The 14,151-nt window shown below is 55.0% G+C and overlaps 1 protein-coding gene across 1 annotated transcript in view; it reads right to left on the bottom strand.

The window, feature by feature from the left end:
- LOC144942886 (uncharacterized) overlaps window positions 1-14,151 on the bottom strand; it is a 171,956-nt gene that overhangs the window by 119,301 nt on the left and 38,504 nt on the right. The window contains exon 2 of the mRNA XM_078869887.1: window positions 4,434-4,549. The gene's annotated coding sequence lies outside the window, so the exon portion shown is untranslated. The remainder of the gene's footprint in view (window positions 1-4,433; window positions 4,550-14,151) is intronic.

Below are 14,151 nucleotides of genomic sequence, written 5' to 3'. Positions count from 1 at the left end.
GATGATAAGCCACTTGGTTGCGCTATCATTTGTGATGCAATATGGCTCAGTGGGTCTTAACTGGTAAAAAAAAAAATAGTTTCGTATTTTTTGTTTCTTTTTCAGGAAGGTACTGACATTTTTTTTGCAGGGGGGTCATTGACGCTTGTCCCCCTCACTGGCTTCTGAGACATGCCCACTTTGATGTCTGTTGCTTTCCCTGTCATCCTTTGGCAAATATGTTTCGGGTGGAGGAGGGGTTACCAGCCCCTCGCATCAATTTAAAAAGCTAGAAACTACGATTTTTATTTTACCACGTAAGGCCCACTTAGAGGCTACCTGGCCATCACAAACGATAGCTGGACGACGCGGCTCGACATCATTGTCATGTGGAGATTTACAGCGGCCAAATACTCGGTGACGTTGATTCTAAATGTGGAGGGAAAGACCGGAGGACCCGGAGGAAAATCCACGCGACCACGGGGAGAGAGAGACACCGCAAACTCCAAATATACAGCAGCAGGCGTCAGTCTCGGTATCGAACCCACAACCTCCTGCACACCAGGTGAGGGAGTTAACATCTCACCATGGAGAGAGAGACACACACAAACTCCAAATATACAGCAGCAGGCGTCAGGGTCGGTATCGAACCCACGACCTCCTGTACACCAGGCGAGGGAGTTAACATCTCACCCGACCTGTCTCGCCACCGTGGTGAATGTGATCACGCCGCGAGGGGGGTAAACATCTGCCTGACGTCGGCCTGACCTCCCACGGTCACAGCCCACCGCGGCGGCGGCGCTACCGTCCCGAGACCACGAGCAGGTGGTGGTTATTTTTGCCAGTGGGGTGTGTGTACAGAAGACGTACAGAAACACACGTGGTATGTATATATATACAAAAGAGAAAGATCCTCCGTATAGCCTGTAACAGACCGTTGGGGCAAGTGCTGTTAGCGAGCACCTATGATACGCACACTCGCCAACAGCACTTGACCCAACAGTCTATTTGAGGCTATAGGGGGCATCTTTGATACATTATATCCCCGTGTTTATACACGCTTCTGTGTGCCTCTATATACCATATTATTGTGAACACGATAGCTGACGAGCAACACCACGTGTGTGCGCGCGTGTGTGTGTGTAAAGCTGCCAAAAGATGCAGATTAAACAAATGATGCCTGCTTTTGGGGAAACTTCCGTATATGCTACAGCTGCCAACACGGCTAAACATGCGCGCTACACACGGACACACGCGTGACCCCCACACACAAAACAAAAGATAAAGATCCCACGTATAGCCTTAACAGACTGTTGGGGCAAGTGCTGTTGGCAATCACCCACCAAGGCCGACACGCTGCTGTGCCTGGCCACCTTTGTCTCCCTAGTGGTGATATATACATATCACACAGGTACTTAATTAAGGCCGAGTCGACCTAGGGGAGGCCCCGGACCGGTTAGGATAATCGTCACTGGTGGTGGCCGTGAGTGGGAATTGAACTTGAGTCGCGGGATACATTGCGTAGGGTGCTACCCGCTACACTACCGCTCCTCACTTCTAACACACACAAACAAAGATCCCCGTATAACCTTAACAGACTGTTGGGGCAAGTGCTGTTAGCGAGCACCTATGAAGGCCGGCACGGCACATGAGGGGGTGGGTGGCCAGCACTACACCCGGCCGCCTTTGTCTCCCCACTGGTAATGCTTACACAGACCAGGTACAGATTTTAGGCTGAGTCGACCTAGGGGACGCCCCGGACCGGTTAAGATAATCGCCACTGGTGGTGGCCGCGAGCGGGAATCAAATTCGGGTCGCCGGATTCATTGCGCAGGGAGCTAATCACGACACTACCGCTCCCCACTTACCAACACACACGTGTCGACTTGTGTCGTGACATAGAATCGGTCACGTAGCAGCTGGCAGGGAAGGGGACCTGCAGCTTGCAGCAGCCCTGACTGACAGCAGGTCACGTGATAGACCAGAGAGGGATGTAGGGGAACGTTTACGGAAGGGGCACACCGAGAACCCGCTGGTAGGTTCCAGAAGGGGGGCGTCGCCGGGGGCGGAGCCAGCCCACGCTGAGGGTATAAGAGGGGCCCCGGGAGGGGAGCTCGGGGCTGTCGTTTGGAGTGGGATCCCCGTGGTCGTCGCTGTTGAAGATCGTCGCCATCGTCGCTGTCGTCTTCACCTGACATTGCGCTGCTGGACGGTAGTTGTCTGTCTCGTTTCAGCGCCGTCAGTGTCGGACGGCCAGCGTTGTGCATAGGCTAGCAACTTACGTAGAGTTGCGTATAAACGAGAGAGAAGAGTGTGTACCAGCGTAGGGTGTGTCTTGTGCAAAGGGTGTTCGGTTAAATAAAAGAACCGCCTCCAAGAACTTGCGTCTCCCAAGTCAGCCACTACACATACATGCATCAACAACAACAACAACCGCCATTCCCCACTAAGTGGCGGTGACGTCACCACGACGCTTGTGCCAGGCCATGTGCATCAACAGAGACAAAGACAAAGATCCCCCGTATAGCCTTAACAGACTGTAGGGGCAAGTGCTGTTAGCGAGCACCTATGAAGGCCGGAACGGTACACGAGGGGGTGGGTGGCCAGCACCACGCCCGACCGCCTTTGTCTCCCCAGTGGCTATGTTTACACACCGCACCAGGTACTCATTTAAGGCTGAGTCGACCTAGGGGAGGCCCAGGACCGGTTCAGATAATCGTCACTGGTGTTAGCCGTGAGCGGGAATCGAACCCGGGTCGCCAGGTTCATAGCGCAGCGCGCTAACCGCTACACCACCGCATCAACACACACGCACGCACATTACCATACGCATACACACACCTGCACAGACAACACACACACGCACTGAATATAACACGTAACGGATACGTGACGTGACCACGCACACAGCCAGCGTGTGTTTTCTCGATTGTGACCAGAATAAAATAACAAAATGACGGCATTCAAAGTTTGGAGGAATTCAAAACGAGGGTCCACTACACCTCTCACCAATTTGAAACACTTATGCACCCACCGTTTTCTTGGCAGCCACGAGTGGTGGTTTGCAAAGCAAAACAATAAAATCTCCACCAACCCCTTGCAGTCACCTAGATCAAGCGCCACGGATTTGCCTTTTAAGGGCCCAACGTTTAAACAGCCCACGTCGCGCTCGCTCTCTCTTCCCATCTCACAGCGGCTGCCCGTTGCCACGTGGTCACGCCACGGCTGATGGGGCAGCCGAGTCGAGGTTACGGAAGGCGATCGGGGGGGAGACAGGAAAATGGAACGGCGGAGGGAGGGAGAGAAGCAGGCAGAGGACGAGGAAGGGAGGAAGGAACGGGTAATGCGAAGGGAAAGGGTGGAAAGTGGAACGAGGAATCTGGAGGATAAGGGGGTGAGGAGAGATGAGGAGAGAGAGGAGGGAGAGGTTGCGCCAGGGCCTTGACACTGCTGCTGCTGCTGCATGAAGCAGCAGCAGCAGCGTCTGTGTGCATAGTGGGCGGGGGAGAGAGGAGAGTTGTAGATTTGAAGTTTTCGTGACTGCAAGGATTGATACTCTTTGTTTTTTTTGGTAAAGTCACGTAGGTAAAAAAATAAAAAAATCAATGAAAAAAATATATAAGTGAAAACAACTAAATTAAATCACGACGTTTCGGGCGCAACACAAGCGTCCTTCTTCAGGTGCTGACAACGTAGCGAAAGCACAACCGCTTAAGTGGTTGTGCTTTCGCTACGCGGTTGTGTGAAAAAACCAAAGAGTTTGAGATCGGAGAGGTTCACAGTGTGGGTGCCCACGTGATTTGCGGCAGGCTTGAGCTAAGATGCATCTCTCTATATATCGGTGGTGGTGGTGGTGGTGGTGTTGAGACTGTCGCTGAATACATTTTGTCTTGTCACCATGTGCCGACAGCAGGGACGGTCTCGAGCGCGGGCTCAACGTTTACTCTCCGGAACAATCTCGACTTGAAGCTTTCGTGACTGCACGAATTCATACTCTTTGGGTCTTGCGTTAAAGTGACGTAGGTGAAAAAATACTCGCTGTATTTTTTTCACCCGAAGACGATTGCTTGTGTTGCGATCGAAACGTCGTGATTTATTTTGATTTTTTTTTTCCTATCTACGTGACTTCACCGAAAGACCCAAAGAGTACTCTCTGAAAGCTTCGCTCGGGGTAAAGGGACTCCCCTCCTCCAGACCTCCGCGTTAGGGGGTGGTGGTCGGGGGGGGAGCGACATTCTGACCACGCCACACCACCGTCTCAGCCACAACCCCTCCATAGGGGGGGTCGGGGGGGGATACACGGCCCGGGGCAACTCACACGCTGTATGGCCCCCCCCCGACGCCTTCAAAGCTAAACCGGAAGTGTTACATCGAAGCGGCACAGAGGGCCCCCCAAAGCGCGGGGCCCCGGGCAGGCGGCTCTGGTCTCGGGCCACGCGGCGCCACCCACTCACCTCCACGCCTACTCGCTGCTCCCGGGGAGACGGTGGCGGCCAATCGCTGCGGAGCCACGCGAGGTCACATGACGCACGGGGTTCCAGGGTTGGGAGGCGCAGAAGAGGCGAGGGTCCTGCAACGGAGGGGGGGGGGGGGCAATGGGGAGGGGGGGGCAGTCGTCATCACCAAGTCACCGTCTGTGTCGTCAACATCGCGATCGTTGGATTATAATAACAGCGAGCAAGTGCAGAATTGTGCGTACGCATGGGGCTACCAAACTCAAAGCTATAACGTAAACACATTTTGTTTCAGATTTTATTTTAACCAGGTAAGGCTCCACTGAGCTGTGTAAGAAGCGACGTGGCCATCGCAAGTGAGAGCTCAACACAGCGTGGGCTTATCATGGCGTGGAAATTTACAGCTGCAGCCCGCAAGCTAAACCGGGAGCATTGCATCTGATGGCGTGCCGTCGAAGCGTGGAGGGATCCCCCCATCCCCCCCAAAGAGCGGGGCCCGGGGCAGTCACCCCAAATTGCCGTGTACCTCTCAGAGGGGCGGCTCTGCCGGCGAGAGTTATCCTGACCCCTAACCCCTCCCCACAGCCCCCCCCCACCAATACCAGTTACACCCAGTCAGTGCTAATGCACAAACACTCTCAATCTTCGATGGAAAGCGTTAAAAAAATAATAACGATGCAGTACCGTTATTTATAGCGGCAGAGTGCCATAAATTAATTACGCAAAAAAATTCGCGAAGAAATTAAACCTGTAGGGTTGCATGGAAATGTGTTTAACCCTGAGATGGTGCGCGATGGGATTCTGTAAGTGTGAGATGGAGTGTGATTAGATCTGGTGTGAGATGGTGTGAGATGGTGTGAGATGAGATCTGATGTGAGATGGTTGAGATGACATCTGGTGTGAGAGGGTGTGTGATGAGATCTGTTGTGAGATGGTGTGAGATGAGATCTGGTAAGTGTGAGATGGTTGAGATGAGATATGGTGTGCGATGGTTGAGGTGAGATCTGGTGTGCGATGGTGTGAGATCAGATCTGGTAAGTGTGCGATGATGTCAGATCAGATTTCGCATAATAGGGGGAGAACATACAAACTCCCTTCACTCACTCGCACTCCGCAGAACAAGGGGAAGGACGTCAAACTCCGTACAGGTATCGAACCCCTAACCCTCCGAACCTCGAGGCACGATCGCCTTGACCACCGCGCCAACCTTCTACGCGGTAGGCGCCCGGTGAAACTGCGCAATAACCTCGGCTAAAAAGAAAATGAAACTCTGCAGGGTTGCGTTAGAAGGGTTTTTTATCCCAGAGACGGACGGTCCGATCGGACCCAGCGAGCGCAACGCGCGCGTTTAACCGAGGCAGCAGAGCGGCAACTTTGCTTTATCCTCCTGTTGCCTTTGGCCGGACGATGTAGATAATCCTCACCATTGGTGCCGGGTGGAGGAGGAGGAGGAGGGGGGGGGTTGCTGTCAGAATTCCACAGGACAATGCAGAGAGAGAGAGAGCGAGAGAGAAGAAGAATGTTGATTTGATGCAGTGGAGTATGGGACGGGGGGGAGGAGGGGGGGGGGCGAGAGTCGGCCGTTCTTGTGCACGCGGCTTGGCCAGACAGCGAGGGCTCAAATGAAGAAATAGTGACCCCCCCCCTCACCCCCAAAATTATAAATAATTCTGGGAGCGGTGGCCATGCCCGCCTCTCGGATATGTCGTTTTTGGTAGGCAGCAGAAAAATGGGGGGGGGGGGGGGTTAGTGGGTGGAGGGGGTTGGTGGGGGGGGTTGGTGGGTTGGTGGGTGGGGGGGTTGGTGGGTCGACCGAACGCTCTCACGCGGTGGGGTCCGCGAACACAGCCGTCTGTCGCTGAGTTGTCCTACCCCAGCGCCTCCCGATCAGCGCGGTTCAGCTACGCACGGCGGCGAAAGAAATTCAACGTGCGTACGAACGTAGGGGGGGGGGGGGCCCGGGGGGCTGATCCCACTCAGTGTGGAGGCGACAAACGCCTTCAAACTAAACCGGGAGTTATACACCTGACACCGTGACGTCGAAGCACGAGCCCCGCCCCCTCCCCCCCAAATACGCGGGGCCCGGGGCAGTCGCCCCAATTCTAAACTCAACTTATTTTTCTATTTTACCAGGTAAGGCCCCACTGAGCTAAGTGGCTGTTTTTCAGAAGCGACCTGGCCATTAGAAATGAGAGCTCAACGTAAGTGAACTTATTACCGCGTGGAAAATGTATCGCAGCAAAAGACTGAACGCGTGACGTTGATTCTAAATGCGGAGGGGAAAAACCGGGGGACCCACAGAAAAATCCACGCAACCACGGGGAGAGAGAGAGACACGCAAACTCCAAATTCACAGCAGGCGTCGGGGTCGGGATCGAAATCACGACCTCCTGAGAGAGAGAGACACGCAAACTCCAAATTCACAGCAGGCGTCGGGGTCGGGATCGAAACCACGACCTCCTGTATACCAGGCGAGGTAGTTAACATCTCGCCACCCCTGGCATGCGTGTCGCGAGCTTTCCCCGGGTTGCTCTCCAATATCGTCGCACAGTCGAATGTCCCCATGTGTAGCAGGACACCTCTTGACAAAGCAGTCTTAAGAAGACTCAGTGCCACTTTCTTGGGTAAACAAATTACATGATGGTATACGTTCCCCAAGTAAGGATGGTGTGTGTGAAGGAGTGGGGGCCTAGTGGTTGGCGCGCTGCACTACGGACCCAGCGACTCGAGCTCGATTCCCGCTCGATCACGGTCAACGCCAGTGACGATCATCCGAACCGGTCCCGGGCCTCCCCTAGGTCGACTCAGCCTCAAATGAGTACCTGGTGCGATGCGTACACATCGCCACTGGGGAGACAAAGGCGACCGGGCGCGGTGTTGCCGACCTGCATAGGTGTTCGCTGACAGCCACTTGGAGCAGGCTCGTGAAGGACTCTAAAGGGCAGTTGGAGGCAGTCGCCCTCCAGCAGCAGCAGCAGATGGCAGGGGAGCGACGCTCACAACAACGAGCGCGGCGCATCGGGCGGCTAAAACGAAAGCAAGTTGGCACGGTGGGCAGCACAGGTGGTGCGTCTTCCAGCAACCTTAGTCGTCCGATAACATCTGGTGTCTGCTTCGGGGTGCACCTAGCCTGGTGCAAAACGCTGCGGCGACGTCACGGCCGCCGAGCGGCGGAAGGTGGCTACTGTTCAGCGCGCGCGCGCGTCAACGCGTCCTCGTAGGCTACGCCGTTGCGTCCCCGATCATCAGCGCAGCGATGGCAAAACCCATCGCAAGAGCAATGCAGCCGGGATTGGTGGATCACACGGATCTCCAGCGTGTGGCGGATCGCCCGATGACGCCGGCTGTTGCAATCACCGGCGGAAACGTCGCGGCACTGGCGTTGACAAACGTCGCGGGTTTTACTCTCCCGGCACTGCGGCGTGCCGAGCTCGAAACGAATTTGGCACGTTCTGTTGACGTGGCAAGCCTCACTCAGCTGGCCGCATGTTGGGTGGTGGCGGGTTTAACGGCACGCTTATACTTACGGAGATCTAACCGCCCTCCGCTCCCTCCCCCCCCCCAAAAAAAAACATTTATTACGGTTAATAATGATAATATTGGTCGTGAAAGGCTACGTGTTAAAAACATCCTCGCCTACACCGATTGGAAATCAAACGGCGGTGGAGCAAGCAGGACGAAGATCCACTCAGCATGGCACAGGCCACGTGCACGGAGGAACAGACGAGGGGGGGTTGGTGGATTACGTTAATATTTGAGAAACTCCCCCAAAACCTCGCTGGGACTGCGTTCGACGTCGTGGGCAAGGAGGTGGCAGTACAGCAAGTGGGTTCGAGAGTGTACCCGTTTGTGTAGTTCCTCCCACGGCGGCGAGATACTAACTACCTCGCCTGGTATACAGGAGGTCGTAGGTTCCATCCCAGACCCTGACACCCACAGTGGCTAGGAGATGTTAACTACCTCGCCTGGTCTACAGGAGGTCGTGGGTTCCATCCTGACCCTGACGCCTGCTGCATATTTGGAGTTTGCGTGTCTCTCCCCGTGGTCCTGCCGTTTCCCCCCCTCCACGTTCAGAATCGACGTCACGCGTCACAGAGCATTCGTCTGCCACTTCGTCGAGCTATCATTTGCGGCCAGGCCGCACACGTTCGGCACAACGGTACCATGCTGTCACGCACGGTGCCGTGTCAGACGAAAGTTTGGCTGGCTGGCTGGAGGGAGGGAGGGAGGGTCAAGTATCCCAGCACACGGCCGGCTGGATTGTTGCATCGCGGGACTGTGAAGGATGGAAAATCTTTGGGGGGAGGCATTTATCATTTATCCCCCGGCGGTTTGAACCGTGGCTACTGCAGACGATAACGATGACGTCTGGTATCATTATGCGAGTGCATTTTTAACCTTTACATCTGCCAATAACCCGACCCCCCCCCCCCCCCCAAGTCAATTTTATTTATGCACGCCAGGGATGATGAGTCGTTCGAGGGGCAGAAATAGTTTTAGTTGAAACTCGGGGCTTGCGTTTAAATTAGCAGCATTGTGCGATTATTATAAACCCCAACGGCAAAACCGTATCCCAGGATGCATAATACTCCGCATTTGCTTTATAACCGCTCCCAGACCACAAATAATACTCCAAAGAACCACAGAGACCCGACACGTTGAATTGTTGTTGTTATAACATTCACGAATACATTCAAAAATAATAATTTTAAAGCACTATTATGTAAATCTACGGCACTGTTGGATGAATGCCCTCCGCCCCCGCGCTGTGTTAAAGGTCACGGGAGTTACGTGACCATACTTCACCACGCTGGTCAGTGCTCGTTGGTGAAAGGTGGAAGGCACGGGGGGGGGGGGGCGGTGGGCGTGTTGGTGGGGGTGCAGCTATCACGCTCGCCACTAACGTTCGTCAAGCGGCCAAGAAACATTCGGGTCGCCGGGTTCATAGCGCCGCTCGCTAACCACTGCGCCACCGCTCCTCGACCACATGCGGCAACGTACAGCACGCAATAAAGCATAACTGTTCTGCTACAACGAAACAGATCCACCCTTCACAGGCTGTTGTATCAAGCGCTGTTAGAGAGCCCCCATTCGGGCCGGACCGACACACGAAGGCATGGGTGGCCAGCAACGTGCCCGACCGCCTTTGTCTCCCCAGTGACCACGTTTACACAGCGCACCAGGTACTCATTTGAGGCCGAGACGACCTACGGGAGGGACCAGGACCGCTACAGATAATCGCGTTGGGCGCGAGCGGGAATCGAACCGAGCCGGGCGAGGTACACGGCGCAGTGCAATCAAATCCAACGTACATACTTCCCCGAAAATGGCACCGCGTGGCCTTGGCGAAGTTTCAACTCCTTGAGACGTCGACTTCGAGCGGTAAGGTGGCAAAGGCGCAGCGCCTGCAAGTGCTTGCTCGCTCGTCCCAACCACTGGCAGACGGAGGGGGCCCACACTTCACCGGACATTCCATAATGCTGGTTGGACACAACAAGGTGGGTGGGTAGCTGGGGGAGGGGGGCGATCTTAAGAAACTTTCACCGTGCCCAGTAAACATTAAACGACGGTTCAACGTTCGTTCAACGTTCTATGGTTCAACGTTAGCCCAACGTTGACCCAACGTTGACCCAACGTTGACCCAACGTTGACCCAACGTTGGACAGTCGTTCTATGGGTCAACGTTAGCCCAACGTTGACCCAACGTTGAGCCAGCGTTGACCCAACGTTGGACAGTCGTTCTATGGTTCAACGCTAGCCCAACGTTAGCCCAATGTTGACTCAACGTTGGTTCAACGTTGGCCCAACGTCGGCACGTCACTGGGTTTGTTTCAAAACGCCGCACCGGGAGAACGAAACGGGCGCTCGCTAACCATAGCGCCGCAGTGGTGGCAGCAGCAGCATCAACAACGGCGGCGATGGAACACCAACAACAACAACAACCACCACGAAAGACAACAACAACAACAACAAAGTCCCAGCCTCTAGCTTTACACCCGCACGAGCTTTCTGTTGCTGCTGTTGCTGCAACGTTGCGAAGCCACTAAGCCATTCCCGGTTCGGCGGTAATAATAATAGTAATAAATTGGCAGTAACGAGGGGGGGGGGGTACGTGACCGGGGGGACCTCACTAATCGTGGCCAACGAGGGTGACACGCGGCCCCATCGGCAGGGGCTGCGTAGAGCAAACTAAACTAAACCCCCACCCCTCCTCCTCCTCCTCTGCTGCTGCCCCCTCCCCTCCCCAATAAACATTTGCAGCTGAAATCATCTTATGCAATCTGCGAAGCCAACAACTTTTTTTGTGTTACATTTATATATTTTTTTTCTTCTTCCCAGCTTCTCCCCCCCCCTCCCTCCCACCAGCTCCTAAAACAAACCAACAAATGTGGTGTATCTGCCGTCCGTGTGTACATTATTGCCGGCTATGCCGTGCTGCGACTTACACTCTGTTCTCCTACGCGTAAATACCACCGTCGATGATTGTGCTGCTGATGATGATGATGGTGGCCGTGCCGATGACGCTGCTGATAATGGCTATAACGGTAAATAGGGCGTACAATGTAAACTATACGAAGTTTAAAACGCGAGGTCGCTATGACCCCAAGCGGTGCCAAGTGGCTGCATAACGCGCGCTTTTCCTTGCACAAGCGAGACTTGGCAAGGGCGTGTGGACGGCAGTGTGGCCAATACATATACACACACACACGCACACACAGGGACACACACACGCACACACATGTACAGGGACAGGGACACACACAGAGACGCACACAGAGACACACACAGAGACACACACGCGGGGACATACATACACAGAGAGATGCACAGAGACATACAGAAACAGGCATACACAGAGACATACACAGAGACATACAGGGACATACATACACAGAGACACACATACACAGAGAGATGCACAGAGACACACAGAGACATATACAGAGACATAAAGAAACAGGCATACACAGAGACATACACAGAGACATACACAGAGAGGCACACAGAGACACACACAGATACATACAGAGATACATACACAGAGACACACACAGAGAGGCACACAGAGACACACACAGATACATACAGAGATACATACACAGAGACACACACAGAGACACACACACAGAGACATACAGAGACACACACAGAGACATACACAGAGACATACACAGACATACAGAGACACGCAGAGACACACACACAGAGACATACAGGGACATACACACAGAAACATACATACCCAGAGACACAATGAAAAAATCCCCCGTATAGCCTTAACAGAGTGTATGGGCAAGTGCTGTTAGCGAGCACCTATGAAGGCCGGCACGATACACGAGGGGGTGGGTGGCCAGCACCACGCCCGGTCGCCTTTGTCTCCCCAGTGGCGATGTTTACGCACCGCACCAGCTACTCATTTGAGGCTGAGTAGATCTAGGGGAGGCCCAGGACCGGTTCAGATAATCGTCACCGGCGTTGGCCGTGAGCGGGAATCGAACCCGGGTCGCTGGGTTCGTAGCGCTAACCGCTGCACCACCGCTCCCTACACACACACGCACACGCATTCACATAGGCTCAGACACAGGCATTCACAGTCGCGTACACACAGATGCAGTCACACACGCAGTTGGGACACGCGCGCGCACACAGCTGGTTACATAAGTAGACACACAGGAAAATACAAAGATCCCCCGTGTAGCATGTAGCAGACTGAAGGGGCAAGTGCTGTTAGCGAGCACCTATGAAGGTCAGCACGGCACACGAGGGGGTGGATGGCCATCACCACGCCCGACCGCCTTTGTATCCCCAGTGGCGATGTTTACACATCGCACCAGGTACTCATTTGAGGCTGAGTCGACCTAGGGGAAGCCCTAGGAGCAGTTCAGATAATCCTCACTGGTTGTTGGCCGTGAGCGTAGCGCTAACCGCTACACCACCGCTCCCCACAAGAGTAGACAAAGATGCCCCATATAGCCTTAACAGACTGTAGGGGCAAGTGCTGTTAACGAGCACCTATGAAGGCCGGAACGGTACACGAGGGGGTGGGTGGCCAGCACCACACCCGAACCGCCTTTGTCTCCCCAGTGGCGATGTTTACACACTGCACCAGGTACTCATTTCAGGCTGAGCCGACCTAGGAGAGGCCCACGACCGGTTCAGATAATCGTCACTGGGTATTGGCCGTGAGCTGGGGTTCATAGCACAGCGCGCTAACCGCTACACTACCGCTCCCCACACAGACACACATACAGACACACACGCACTCACGCACAGAAATCTACACCCTCAACATTATCACCACCAACCACCCACATCTCTGTGTCCAAGACCTCACCGAGTGTAAGGGGGTGACCTCCAACCCCACGTCAATATTTCCGCCACCCAACCCCCCACCCTTATCTCTCTCCTCTCCGAAGAAGTTCCGTTTGCGTGAAACGTCAGCCTCGCCTGTCACAGAGCAATGCTAAAGTAAGCTCAGCCACAAAAAAGTTCTTCTTATTTGACCGGGGAAGGCCGCGCTGAGCTGTGTCGCTCCTCTGTGTTTCAGAAACGACCCCGGGCCACCACGTATGATAGCTCAACGAAGTTGCTCATCATCATCGTCGCGTGGAAATTCAAAGCGGCCAAATGCTCTGGTCGTACGTCGATTCTAAATGTGGATGGAAACAACCGGAGGAAAAAAAAAATCCACGCGACCACGGGGGGGTAGAAAGAGAGAGAGAGACACGCAAACTCCAACTATACAGCAGCAGGCGTCGTCAGGGTCGCGATCGAACCCACGACCTCCTGTATACGAGGCGAGGTAGTTAACATCTCCTGGGCACCGTGATGATGATGAGAGAGAGAGAGACACGCAAACTCCAACTATACAGCAGCAGGCGTCGTCACGGTCGCGATCGAACCCACGACCTCCTGTATACGAGGCGACGTAGCGAACATCTCCAAGCCACCGGTGGCATCCCTACGCACCCCGGTCACCTGCAACGGCATTCCGTACCGGAGGAGCGGCGGCGGCGGCCAGCCGGGTCATCATCACCGGAGTCGCCCACGCACCACTGTTACCCATCACGGGAAGCGGCCAAGCGAGATGGGAATGCCGAGGGTCGCCAGGTTTGGGTGGCGTGGCGAAAGGGCCAGCGGCACGGTGTTTGGAGGGAGGGGGGGAGGGGGGGATGGAGGGGGGGGAGGGGGGGAGGGAGGGAGGGGGGGAGTGAGGGAGGGGGGGAATAAAAAAAAACCCCGTCGCCATCCGACAAATGTTGATGCTGTGCGCGACATTCCGGCGCGGATGAGAGAGTTGGCGCAATTGTATACCGCTCGAATTAAAATACGCCACTGCGAGCTTAAACATCGAGGGGGAGGGGGGGGGGGCTTTTATTTTCAGGCCCGCTTTGTCCGCAGAGGGCCTGAGTTGGATTCCTAGCCCATCTACTCCTAACCTCCCCCCCCGCCTCCATCACACCCCCCCCCCCCCGCTGCCATCTGACCAGCCACAAGTGGTGAAGTACGGTCAAACAGACCCCCATGAACCGGCACGGCTCGAGGAGGGAGGGACATCGGCACGATTTCGTTGCCGCTACGGCTGCACCGGCAAACGGCACGCGGTGTTCGAGCGTGCGGGATGTATCGACGCGCGCGCTGACGGCGGCTGCCACTCGCCGCTCGGGCGTGCCGGCGAAGGGCCGCAAGTGACGGGGTTTGTTGCATCGCCACCACA

This window comes from Lampetra fluviatilis, chromosome 29 (assembly GCF_964198595.1).
Source record: "Lampetra fluviatilis chromosome 29, kcLamFluv1.1, whole genome shotgun sequence".
NCBI classification, from domain to species: Eukaryota; Metazoa; Chordata; class Hyperoartia; order Petromyzontiformes; family Petromyzontidae; genus Lampetra; species Lampetra fluviatilis.
Note: the sequence above shows the minus strand (reverse complement) of the source record. Positions and strands in the feature narration are given on the sequence as shown.